Here is a 12620-nt window from a genome sequence, read left to right as displayed (position 1 = left end):
CAATGAATTAGTTTTGTCTCCATATTTTGTTGCTTATGATTCACTTTTAATATTGTTATATGATTTGATTGCATGTTTAGTCGAGTCGCGAATCGATTGAATTAGTTTTCATCTCTATTGCTAGATTAGGGTTATTATACGCAAAAGTGATAATTCCTGATTGCAAGTAGCATAATTGTGAGTATTGCTTGTAGTGATACATCCTATTAGTCACAAATGGATCATAACCTTTGTTAAAACGGATTAGTGCTTTTACACGTTCGTTTGCATTGATTAGTCTTATTTCATAGAACTTAGTGCTCTTAGGGAGTTAAACTTAATTGTGCTTTTACACTTTAGGTTGCTTTCTAGGTAGAATTCACATTCGCATATTTTAATGTGTTTGTTGATGACAAGAGGAAATTAGTGGGATATTCTTGCGATCAAGGTATCCTAGGACTTTTAATAAATTGAGATTAAATATCAATTCTAGTTATTGTTTCAAATACATGTTTGTGAATGAAAACCAATCCTTGACCAATATTATAATCTTATTGATTTTGCTTTATTTATTTGTTTTGTTATTATTTATTTTAGTATATAAAAATCAGAAAATCCCCCTGGCTTTACATAAGAAACCGAAACATATTGGCAACCTAAGACCTCTCTGTGGGAACGATCCTTTCTTGCCCTTGCTTCATAATATATTTTGAGTAGTAAGAGAGTGTAATTATTTTTGACGCCTACGACAACGATGAATAAGCAATATATAAAAGAAGTCACAAACACCTTCGTCTCATCGTTTGTGATTCCGCAATATCTTCTTTCGCTAGTCGATTAAGATTATTATGAGGCGATTGATAGTTCTAGGCTGTTCTTCGGGAATATAAGTCTGGGTTATCAATTGGTTCCTGTTCACCTTGATTTATCAAAAGACGGAACAAAAAAACTCGTAGGTATTTCTGTGGGAAAAAGATTTATCTATTACCGTAGAATTTTCTGTGTGATACAGATTTGTTTATTAAAGTCTTCGACTTTGGGTCGTAGCAACTCTTAGTTGTGGGTGAGATCAGCTAAGGGAATCAAGTGTGTAGTATCCTGCTGGGATCAGAGACGTAAGGAGCGTAACAGTACCTTGGATCAGTATGAGATTGATTGGGGTTCAACTACAGTCCAGACCGAAGTTAGTTTGTAGTAGGCCAGTGTCTGTAGCGGCTTAATACAGTGTGTGTTCAATCTGGACTAGGTACCGGGGGTTTTCTGCATTAGCGGTTTTCTCGCGCGTTAACAAAACTTCTGGTGTCTGTGTTATTTCTTTTCCGCATTATATTTTTTTATATAATTGAAATATCACAGGTTGTGCGTTGAATCGATCAATTGGGAAAACCAACCTTTGGTTGTTGATTGAAATTGATCGATCCTTGAACATTGGTCTTTGGTACCGTTCAAGTGATTTCTCTTGTATTCAATTAGATTCGTATATTTCTATTTGCTTGAGTAAGTATTTAATCGATAAAGAGAGATATAACTCTTTGATATACTTTTGATAAGATTGAGTCTGACTGACTAGTTGATTCTATTAAAAGTATATCGGAGTTTGTCCATACAGATTTCTAAGCGAAATATTCGGTATGGTAGTTAGACCCCCGCTTTTTCAATTGGTATCAGAGCAGGCAAACACGTTAAAGACCTTATAAGTCCGTGTGTGTAGCGATCTGACTCTATGGACATGAATTCTATCTCCATAAACGTACCACCAGTCTTTGATATCTCAAACTACTTATGGTGGAAAATCGTTATGCGTGTTTTTTTTCAATACATACATCAATCTTGATATTCTTTCAGAAGAAAACTCAGCCAATCTGGAAGATAAAATTGGCCCTACTATTGGAAACTCTTTGTGTAATGTTTCAGGCTCCACTATGTGTCTAGCAGCTTGCACATCTCAGATGCCTGAATTATATCAAAGATTGACGTGCTCATATTGTTCACTCAAAGGTCATGAACTATCAAAGTTTTACAAGTATAAATACATATTGAGGCATGTCAACAAACTTCAACGAAGAGCAAATCGATTAGCAAACAAGCTCAAACTTGCTCAAAAGACCACAGAGGTATGTAAGATTTTATCTTCGTCTAACAAGTTAGTTTCCCAGGACAAAATAAGACCATTAGAAAGAAATTTGTGGTCTGGGAAGTATGAGAAACAAGGTTCTATGAATTCCGATCAAAAGGGATATGATGGACAAATTATTGTTCATCCCAGCACAACTTAAATTGTGTTGGTAAGTGCATCTTGTTTCATGTGCCTGATTAAAAAGCGACAAGATCTTGCACACCTCAGGCATTAAGAAAATAAAAAATTCTTTAGTTGTCTTGGTATTTTTCTTTTGTTTAAACAAAGTCTGGAATTCACGTTTCTTTTCACATCTAATTGATTTTGGAAAGAACTTCCCTGTTTAGTCAATAAAAAGAGGGTAAAAATAGACAATTCTGCCTTTGATAGGGTTGAGAGTTGTGTGTCCACGAACCTTTGTGTTTATAGGTTTCGTAACCCTACATATCTTTTCCTTCTATGAAACTCTTTTCAATCAAAGACTGCTTGTTGAGCTTATTTTGTGATTTCCTCTCACAAACTCATACGCATATGAATACTCCAAGCATCATGTCTTCTGGTGGAAAATATGTTAATATGATTGTTAAGCCATCAATCATGAAGGAAAAAGAAAAATTTCAGATACCTTCAACTTTGAAAAGAAAAAGAAGGAATGTGAAAAAGCCAAGAGTTGTTCCTTAAAATTCTCAGAAGTTTTTAGATGTTCTTGAAGAGTTAAAGGAGACAAGAAAGGAGATTCAACAAATAAAGGCTTTTGTTTTGATAACTCTTGAAATTCAGAAGGCCATGGTTCGACATCTTCAGCCTAGAAGATTTCTTGGAATTGACTCCTTTCTTCAAGAACCATATGTACCCATGGCGGTTGACGACAAGAAGTTCGGGGACGATAAAGAATTTTTTTAGAGGCCTCATTGTCTAGTAAATCTTCTTATGAGAATTTTATTCTTGTGTTTTAGGAAGAATAACTAGAGTTTGGTATATCCATATTGTTATTACACATAGTTATGTCCAATGTTTTCATCTTCATTGTTTTTAGGTTTATTTGGTTAAATTCTAAAAATTGTTTGGAAGATGATTTTTGCAGTATTAATCTTTATGGTTTTATATATTTCGATTTGTTATGGGATATGTGTGTTTGCGTCCGTGAACTATGATTGTCCCATACCTTGTCAAAAATTAAGTCTTTCACATGTCGATATGCAAGTATCGATAAAGAATGAATGAACTTTTGACATTACAAAAGTTAAGCATATTGTATGTCATTATGCAAATATTGATGGAAGATGGGATGAACTTTTGTTTACGAGGATTATGTTTATTGTATGTCATCGTGCAAATAGTGATAGAAAATAGGATGAATCCTTGTCTATTCCGCGGTATTGATCTTCCCTGATCCATATTTTTTATGTATATACTGTGCGGCTCCGTAAGTTCTCTTATGTTGAGCATTTCCGATTAAATTAATCATGGTTTTCTTGTGGTTAATTTAATTGAGTATTTTTGGATTCAAATTCATATTCGTATGTGATTTGTTATGTCCAAACAAATCCTTCTTTTGTTGTGAAAATAAGGTCGCTCTTGTTGTTCTTTCGGGAATGACATTTTATGGGGGAGAGTTCTTAATTGAACTTGTGCTTAATTGCCAAATCTTTGTGGGGAGTGTGGCTGTGGAATATTATAGGGGTTATCTTGTATCTTTATAAACTCCTTGATGAAAGCATCTAGCTTCAGCTATATGATTGCATCTAAAAAGTTGATATGTGTTTTCTTTTGGTCATGAAATGTCTTCATGGAAATTTCATTAGGATCCCACTAGTTTTTGTACCTTTGCCAATTTTATTGACAAAAGGGGGGAGAATTAATGTGTAGTTCACACTACAAATACATATGGTTTTCGGATCATTATGTAAGGGGGAGTGGTTTCCATGTGAGATGGAGTATTGACTAAAGGGGAGTGATACATATCACCATAGTATTGTTGTCAAAGTTGTGATACAATTGAACTTTGATGCTATGTAATAATACTATGACATTGTGTAACAATGATTGAGAATTATTGTTTTCTCATTGTTATAGCTACGGATTTTCAACAACGATGATGCTAAACTTACAACCTTTAGAATCATTGGAGTATTTGGAAGTGACGAAGATTTCGAGTAATGTTGAAGAACCAAGGAGATCAGACATGTGGAAGAGAAGCTACAAAAGTTTATTTATTTATTTTATGTTCCATATGTATTGATAGTTTTGTCAATAAAATTGACAAATGGGGAGATTGTTAGAGCACTGCTCGGTCGAACTCGCATGTGTTGCTATCTCAAGCATGTTTTTCAATGTTAGTGATCAAAACTATAAGTCTTGATTTCTAGTCTACGTATAGCTAAGTCTCGGACTAGGATAGGAAGTGTAGTTGATCTCAGGACTCCATGGCGATCATCATACAAAGACGAAGAAGTACTCAAGGAACATGTGGAACTTCATCGACTAAAAGGTATGTGGAGACTTGAACTTATCTATCACTCAAAAGTATATCTACTCTATATCCTATCATGAGACAAAAGTCGTATTGATATATAGACTTTTATTATACACATTTTCTATTTCGAGCCGAGTTTATCTCGCTTATCTATTTATCGAAATATGTGTTGGTAAGCTTTCGCTTTGGCCAAGTTCATCTTTACTAGTGACGAAAGTCATATTAAGTTTCAATTACTTGAAAATTGCTTTGATGAAAAATGGTTTGTGAACAACAATTATATAACGTCCTCTAAGAATGTTTCAATGATTGAAATGAGACTTTAGAATATATAACCTTGAAAGGATATAAACATTATGTGGTAACACACACATGCGTAAGTCCTTATTCCTTGAACCAAAGTATGCGTACTTTGCTGCTCAGGAAAACTGGAACTAAAGTCCGCGTACCAGTACACGCACTGTCGGAAGTTCACGTCTAGTGAATTTCTGCTGGAGTTTGTGAACTGAAAAGAAACTTATTCCGGGTACTTAAGTCCGCGTACCAGTATGCGTACTTAAGTTGGTTATTTTCTAAAAAGGGTTATTCTTGAACTTAAACTTATATAAACTAAGGAATGCATAATTGAAAAACGTGGTTATAAAGTTCATGAATTGATTAGAGTGAATCAAATCGTTTTTGCTTCGATTGTGTCTTGTATACTTCTATAAGATCTAAGCAATTGAACAACTCTCTAACTAGTTCATTTGAGTCATTTGAACTAGTTGTGATAAAGAAGAATATGGTTGATATGGAAGTGCTCACATGGCTAACCATTTGGTTAACTACTGTTGAACCAACTAAGTGTACATGTTTAGGTACGGTTACACAAACCTAAATAAACGTGAATTTCCTTTGTGTGTAACAAGCTAAGTTCGATCTAACGGTTGAAAGATATTAGCTTGAATCTAATCAGGTTTTCATCTAACGGTGAATATTGAATGCTTTGTTACTAAGATAACATTGATTGCAAACCCTGATTTGAAAGTCTATATAAAGGAGAACTCTAGCAACTGGGAAACCTAATCCTCACACCTCATGTGTGATACTAGTTGTATAAGCAAGAGTCGATTCTCCTTTAACCTTAGATTTCTTCTCGAGACCCTGTAGGTTAACGACTTGAAGACTTCACTGGAATTGTGAAGCCAGACCCAACTATTTTGTTTGTAGTTGTGTGATATGATCTTGCTGTTTCTATCATATTTGAGTACAATCGTAAGATTGGCTTGAGATTGATTTCACCAATAGGAAAGATATAAAGGAAGTTACAAACACCTTTGTATCAACGTTTGTGATTCCGCAATATCTTCTTTCGCTAGTCGATCAAGATTTTTGTGAGATGATTGATAATTCTAGGCTTTCGGGAATATAAGTTCGGGTTATCAATTGGTTCCTGTTCACCTTGATTTATCAAAAGACGGAACAAAAAAACTCGTAGGTATATCTGTGGGAGACAGATTTATCTATTACCGTAGACTTTTCTGTGTGATACAAATTTGTTTATTAAAGTCTTCGACTTTGGTTCGTTGCAACTCTTAGTTGTGGGTGAGATCATCTAAGGGAATCAAGTGCGTAGTATCCTGCTGGGATCAGAGACGTAAGGAGCGCAATTGTACCTTGGATCAGTATGAGATTGATTGGGGTTCAACTACAGTCCAGACCAAAGTTAGTTTGTAGTAGGCTAGTGTCTGTAGCGGCTTAATACAGTGTGTGTTCAACTGGACTAGGTCCCGGGGTTTTTCTGCATTTTAGGTTTCCTCGTTAACAAAACTTCTGGCGTGTGTGTTATTTCTTTTCCGCATTATATTTTGTTATATAATTGAAATATCACAGGTTGTGCGTTGAATCGATCAATTGGGAAATCCAACCTTCGGTTGTTGACTGAAATTGATTGATCCTTGAACATTGGTCTTTGGTACCGTTCAAGTGATTTTTCTTGTATTCAATTAGACTCGCATATTTCTATTTGCTTGAGTAAGTATTGAATCGAGAAAGATAGATATAACTCTTTGATATACTTTTGATAAGATTGAGTTTGACTGACTAGTTGATTCTCTTAAAAGTATTTTGGAGTTTGTCCATACAGATTGTTAAGCGAAATATTGGGTGTGGTTGTTAGACCCCCGCTTTTTCACCTTGAACTGAGAAAGTAATCATTGCTTGCTGATTTTCCTGCCACTGTTGTGCTTGGGGAAGATTAATATGGGCATTTTTCACTCCTCTCATATCTGGATTGGTCCATGAAGGTGGCTCCATAATTGAAGTAGAGGAAAGATAACCTCTTTTCTGCTGAAGAAGAAAGTTTGTTATATATAATCTCACATTCAACCTCCTTATGATCTATAGTGTAACAGAATCCACATAAATTAAACGGCTGCTTTTCATAAAACAAGCGAATCCAAACTTCTTCGACGGCTGCATTCTTCATCCAAAAACCTCTACGTAGAGGATCTCTAACATCTATCAAAACCAGAGCTTTTTGAACTTTGCCTTTGGTACCACACAGTCAGGAGGATCTAATTTTCTTACTTCTCCCATAGCTCTAGCTATTCCTTTGATAATGTCAGAGTTTGCAAATCCTGGTTGCATGTTACAAAGCCGGAGACAGAATAGTTGTTTAGTTAAATCCACTTGACTTTTCGGTATCTTTGGGTTCCATGGCTCTAGAACAAGGAGATCACCATCTATAAATCAGGGTCGAAACTTAAAAACCACTTCATCTTCTTCTTGGGTATGAAACTTAATTATCCAACAGTCATTATCTTCCTTTTTAATAAAGATATCTTTACTTTCCGGCCATAATTTCTTGATTTCTTTATCAAGTTCACCCACTGTATATATTTTACAAGAGTAAAGCCATACCCAAAAAACTGAATTTGAATTGAGCTGCTCCTTGTAAAAGAACTTCGGAAGACAACTTTGGTTCCTTCAGAGCTTCAAGCCTGTCAGTGATGGACGTAAATCCCATTCTTTCCTGAACATCTCTTATCTCAGAATCCATTGAGGGTAAGCTTAAAGCAGAAGAGAAAAGATGGGAGAAAAGAACGAGGTAGAGATGGAATATAAAGAAATCACCACCTCTAGTTTGATGGATGAATGTTTTACACTTGTCCAAATTCTTGTGACAGCAGAGAAGTTTATACCCAAGGTTAAAGTTTAGACGGCTGTTATGTCGGCTGGTAGGGAAAATGAGAAGGAAGATGAATAGAAATAGTGTTTTAAAATATCTGCATGGAAGATTTTGCTCAAAAGGTTGGAATTGGATCATCTCGTGCAAATCAGACATCAAAAGTTGTGTTAAAACAATAAAAAATAAGGGATCAAAGGACATCAGGCAAAACCACGTCTACAATATCCAAAGCAACTCCTAGCACCGCAACCAGGACCTAAAAAGAAGAACAGAAAAAGAGTATTAAAATCAATGTTAGATTGGTAAAGTAGTGAAAGAAGGATTAGATTATAACATGCAAGACGAGAATTTTGAGAATTAGATGAAAATCAGAATTCAAGAGAGAGAATTGGACGAGTCAAAGCCGATTTTATGTCTGAGTCATTCGCCTGATTTTTTCCAACTATATACTTATGTAGTATGGTAGTCAAGGTGTTATGGAGGGGAAATATCCGAAGCAAAAACTTTTCTCCCCTCAAAGAGAAAGCAGTATTGTCAGCCCAGGGTAAGACAGAATTAGGACTTGTGGCTTAGCCTGGAGTGACTTTTGTGGTATAATTCGATATCTGACTTGACTCGTACATTTGGTTTGGATATCTAGGTATAAGTCTCGTTGAGCACCTATCTTGCTGAAATAAAAAGTTTCTTATAACCCTGTTACTTATGACAATTTTTGAATCAGATGTAATAAGTGAGATTCAGATGAGTCAGAGGAAAAACACAACATACTGGCAATACATTATGAGAGCTTGTTTATCCGGTAATACTTGATAGTGTTTTATGTATTCTTAAACTTTTAACCTTTTGGATTTCTACAATGCACTTTTAGATAATGAAAATAACAAGACAATAACACTTGAACGAGTTTTGGTTTTGACTTTTTAATATTTCAACGCAACCAACAAAGAAAATCTATAGTTCAAAGGTAGGAACTTGAATAGTGGGAGCTTTCATGACCTTATAGATAGTTCTTTCAACAATACCTCTATATGGGTCCTTCTCTCTTTTCTCCAACAGATATGACAATAAGTATTCTACCTCTGATTTTATCTTCAAGTACATTGCATTTGCATTGTCTTTGTCTTTCATTTCTTCTTCCATCCCTTTTGTTTCAATTGGTTTTCCAAATAGGTAATAAAACCGTCCTGGCATCTTTGCCAAAACGCCTGGAACGAACATGTCCTGTTCCGCAACCTCCCCCTTTGCATCAACTCTATTAACCATGACAGGATTTCAAGAAATGAAGTTATTTTTACTCATTCAACAACATGAAAATTAACTAAGTGAACAAACATACTCGACGTAATACCTTATATTTTGAATATCTCGATTGGCCTCTTTTATGATATCTCGTAGGAACGGAATTTTCATTTGATCATCGTAATCCAAAACATACTGCAAGTAGTTAGAGACAAACATATCAACTTCAATGAAATACATAAAATTTCTTAGAAGACTGCAATTTCAGAACGAAGGAAATGCTTACTTGGGTTACATCATCTTCTCCAACAACTCCAAATGGAATGATTGTGGCTCCAAACTTAGCTGCCATTCTTACAAATTCAGGCTGGTCTGGCCAAAAACACTTATATTCCTCACCCTGCAAGGATATTCAGAAGATAACATATAAAAAATGGAAAACAACTAAATCTTCAGTGTTGAAGTTCCGGAGTGCAAAAGAAAATAATCTAAAAACGATATTTCAGTGCACCTTGCAGTGAAGAGCCTCTCGTGCACCACCAGGATAAAGAAGAATAAATGAGTTGTTGGATAGTAATCTGTACAAGTTGCTTGGCGAGACGGGTACTGCACCGAGAATGGTTATAAAGTCGCAAAAAGAAAACTCATTTAATGAAGTTTCGTTATTAGGAGAAAACAACATCGGGTGTGCAAGACCGCGAAGTGAAATTTTTTTCTCCCTCCAGAATTCTATAGAAAATTGAGGCAGTTCAAGTCCCATCAACATATGATAACCTACTAGGAGGACAGGAATCCCTCCTAGACCCCTCACAATCTTGCCATCTGTCAAAGTAGAAAGCAAAACTGGACTAGTAGCTGTGTTTAACAACCTGCAGTCAATAAGCTGATAAGATACAGAACTAATCATTATCGTCTGCCGTATGATAATATAAGTTACTTACGAAAGCCATGGCAGATACACGTTCTTAAGCTCTGAGTTACTAAGTGGGATAAAATCCGAGATATAATTGTGTGCTTTAGAATGACAATACATGCTTGTAGCTTTAATGAAAGACAACATGTTTAGACCATCTTCCTGCACAAATTCAGGTAGACTACATGTTAGAACGCGTAAAAAAAACATGGTTGTTCAGCCAGTTCTACAAAAAAGAGTTTAGTCAAATTTAAGATGCATACCAATAGAAGGGTATGACCATTATCCTTAAAATGTCGAATCTTGCAGTTCTCTAATGAGACCCAAAGCCGTCTGGCTTCATCTTCACTTGGTAACAGATTATCTTTTCCACTAAAATACAAATAAAATGTTAACTAATCTGTTAAAAGCGCACAGGGATTCGAAGAAATGAGCATCTCATAACTATCCATCTCAAAATTACATAATTAGATACCTAGCAAGCACCAGTACTTCGGTTCTAACGGCATGTAACCGAGAATTAGCAAAATCCGCAGCAGATTTAAGCAGCTTTAATTTCCACAAAAGTGTTTCCTTTGGCATTATATCCTCCAGACCCTGCAGGAGATGATGCATGGATCGATTAACTCCGATTGAAAATTCAGGAACTAAACCTCCATTGAAAGTTATTCTTACCGATATTTGCGGTAATAAAGCATTGAGGTTTCCAAGCATTTGCTCAAGTGTCTGTGCAGAAAGGAGCTCATTTTCAATATTGGCTGTCAAAATCTTTATTGGGTTTCCTGAAGCAATGAAGACGAACATAATTGCAATACTGTGAAATTTCTCAAGAGAAGTTGTTTCTTTCAAGGATCCATGCATCATCTCTGACCTGCCATATGAAGTTGCTAAACCACAAGAAAACCACAGTTCACATCACATTTAGCATCGTGCGAAATTTTGTTGAAATAAATATTAATCCTCTTTTGATACTTACCTGGATTGGATAAATATGAGTATTAGATCAATAGTAGGGTTACGAGCAGCTATGACAAGTGCTAAGCATCCTCCCAAAGAATCCCCAACTAAGTAAACCGGCTTATTTGGGAATGAAGCATGCTCAATCCTTACAGCATTTTCAATCATTTCTAAGAGGCCTTCGGATAGGAACACCGGCAACATAATGAAAATATATATCAGCATAACATGGAAATTTTTCAATATGCAGAAAAAAAAATAGCAAGAAATCTGTGTGGACCACTACCTTCAAGTGGTGTGCGATCATTAACAGGAATATGCAAACACCTAACATCAAAAACCCTGCATTTGCAGCACAGAATTAAAATTTTAAAACAATACATTGTCCAATCATTATAAAGTACTGACCGAAACTTTTCCCTGACACAAAAAGAAATTTTACATGTATGCCAACCTTAATAATGGTGCGAAATAGTACTTGCTTAGATACAGTGCAATGTTACTATGGGCATGTCAATAGTAGACAGTATGCAATACACAACAACTCACCAGGCAAGGGATTTGTGGTGCAAAATGAGTCCCCACCCAGTACCATCGATAGTCAGTTTTCCATAACATATATACGATATCAAGGAACGACTTTCAAATAGAATAGGTAAAGTAATACACAACAACTCACCAGGCAAGAAAAAAAGAACAGGAGAGTCGTTGATTGGATTCCCACATTCTACCGGACAGAACCATCGAGGCGGACCATTTCTCTCAGACATATCAAGATAGTCTTGTACACTTCTAGTTCCATACCCACAACGCTTCCAACTCCTTAGAACTTTTAGTGATTTTCGCGGTTTTCTCATCGGTTGTATGACAAATTCCACCATTTTCATCAACAACAGAGGTCTATGGATTCCTTGGGAATCTGAAATCGACGATGAAATTGATTTCGTAATAATTAATTTTCGCAATCCAAATTCGAAGACGTGAAGAATGTTACCATTGATGCCATGAACTTTGCAAGTAAATTACACTAATATTTGACACAAAAACTCTAACCCAAAATTTACAAGTGGAACCATTAAGAAAAGAAAAGTTGTTGCACATTTTTTGTGCAGTTCCTCACCACACTTCCCTTGCTTTGCCAATTTCAAGTAGTATTAAACATTACTTTGTCAGTTTCATGTATTAAACCCCGCGAAAATAACTAGCTGCTCACGTAACTCAACTGCTGGAACAAAATACAGTTACAAGGGGAATACAAAGATCTATTGACTCTTGGTCAAAATTAATTGACTGATAGTCCCCAAAACTCCGGCAGCCCCATGAACCGTTGGGCTATCATTTCATAAAGAAGAGAAGAATCGGCCCGTAAAAAAATGTTAAAATTCGAAGAGAATTAGGGTAAAACTAGAGAAAGTGAAGTAAAAAGAAAAAACCTAGCCTTGAGCAGCAGCGGTGATGATGATCGAGAAGTGGAAATCACTTCCGGAGGGGATTCTGATGGACATCCTCACATGGTTACCAGTTAAGTCCGTCTTGCGATTCAGGTGTGTCTCAAAGAATTGCTGCAATCATTTCACGAACCCTGATTTTATTAAACTGCATGTTAATCATTCGAATCAAATGAATCATTCTAGTCTCATCCTTAAAAAAAACAAGAACCAACCAAGTACTGTTCAAGGGAGGAACCTTATTCTGCTTCATTTCCTTCACTTGATTACAAAATCTCTGGAGATGATGTTACATTTGATATGTCTGTTGAATATCACTGTCC

At 35.8% G+C, this 12620-nt stretch overlaps 1 pseudogene; it reads right to left on the bottom strand.

The window, feature by feature from the left end:
• Window positions 1-8664: 8664 nt before the first annotated feature.
• LOC113292878 lies at window positions 8665-11579 on the bottom strand (annotated as a pseudogene).
• Between the last annotated feature and the right edge of the window lie 1041 nt (window positions 11580-12620).

The sequence above is a fragment of the Papaver somniferum genome, chromosome 7 (genome assembly GCF_003573695.1).
Source record: "Papaver somniferum cultivar HN1 chromosome 7, ASM357369v1, whole genome shotgun sequence".
Classification (NCBI taxonomy): domain Eukaryota; kingdom Viridiplantae; phylum Streptophyta; class Magnoliopsida; order Ranunculales; family Papaveraceae; genus Papaver; species Papaver somniferum.
This window is presented reverse-complemented; position numbering and strand designations above follow the sequence as displayed.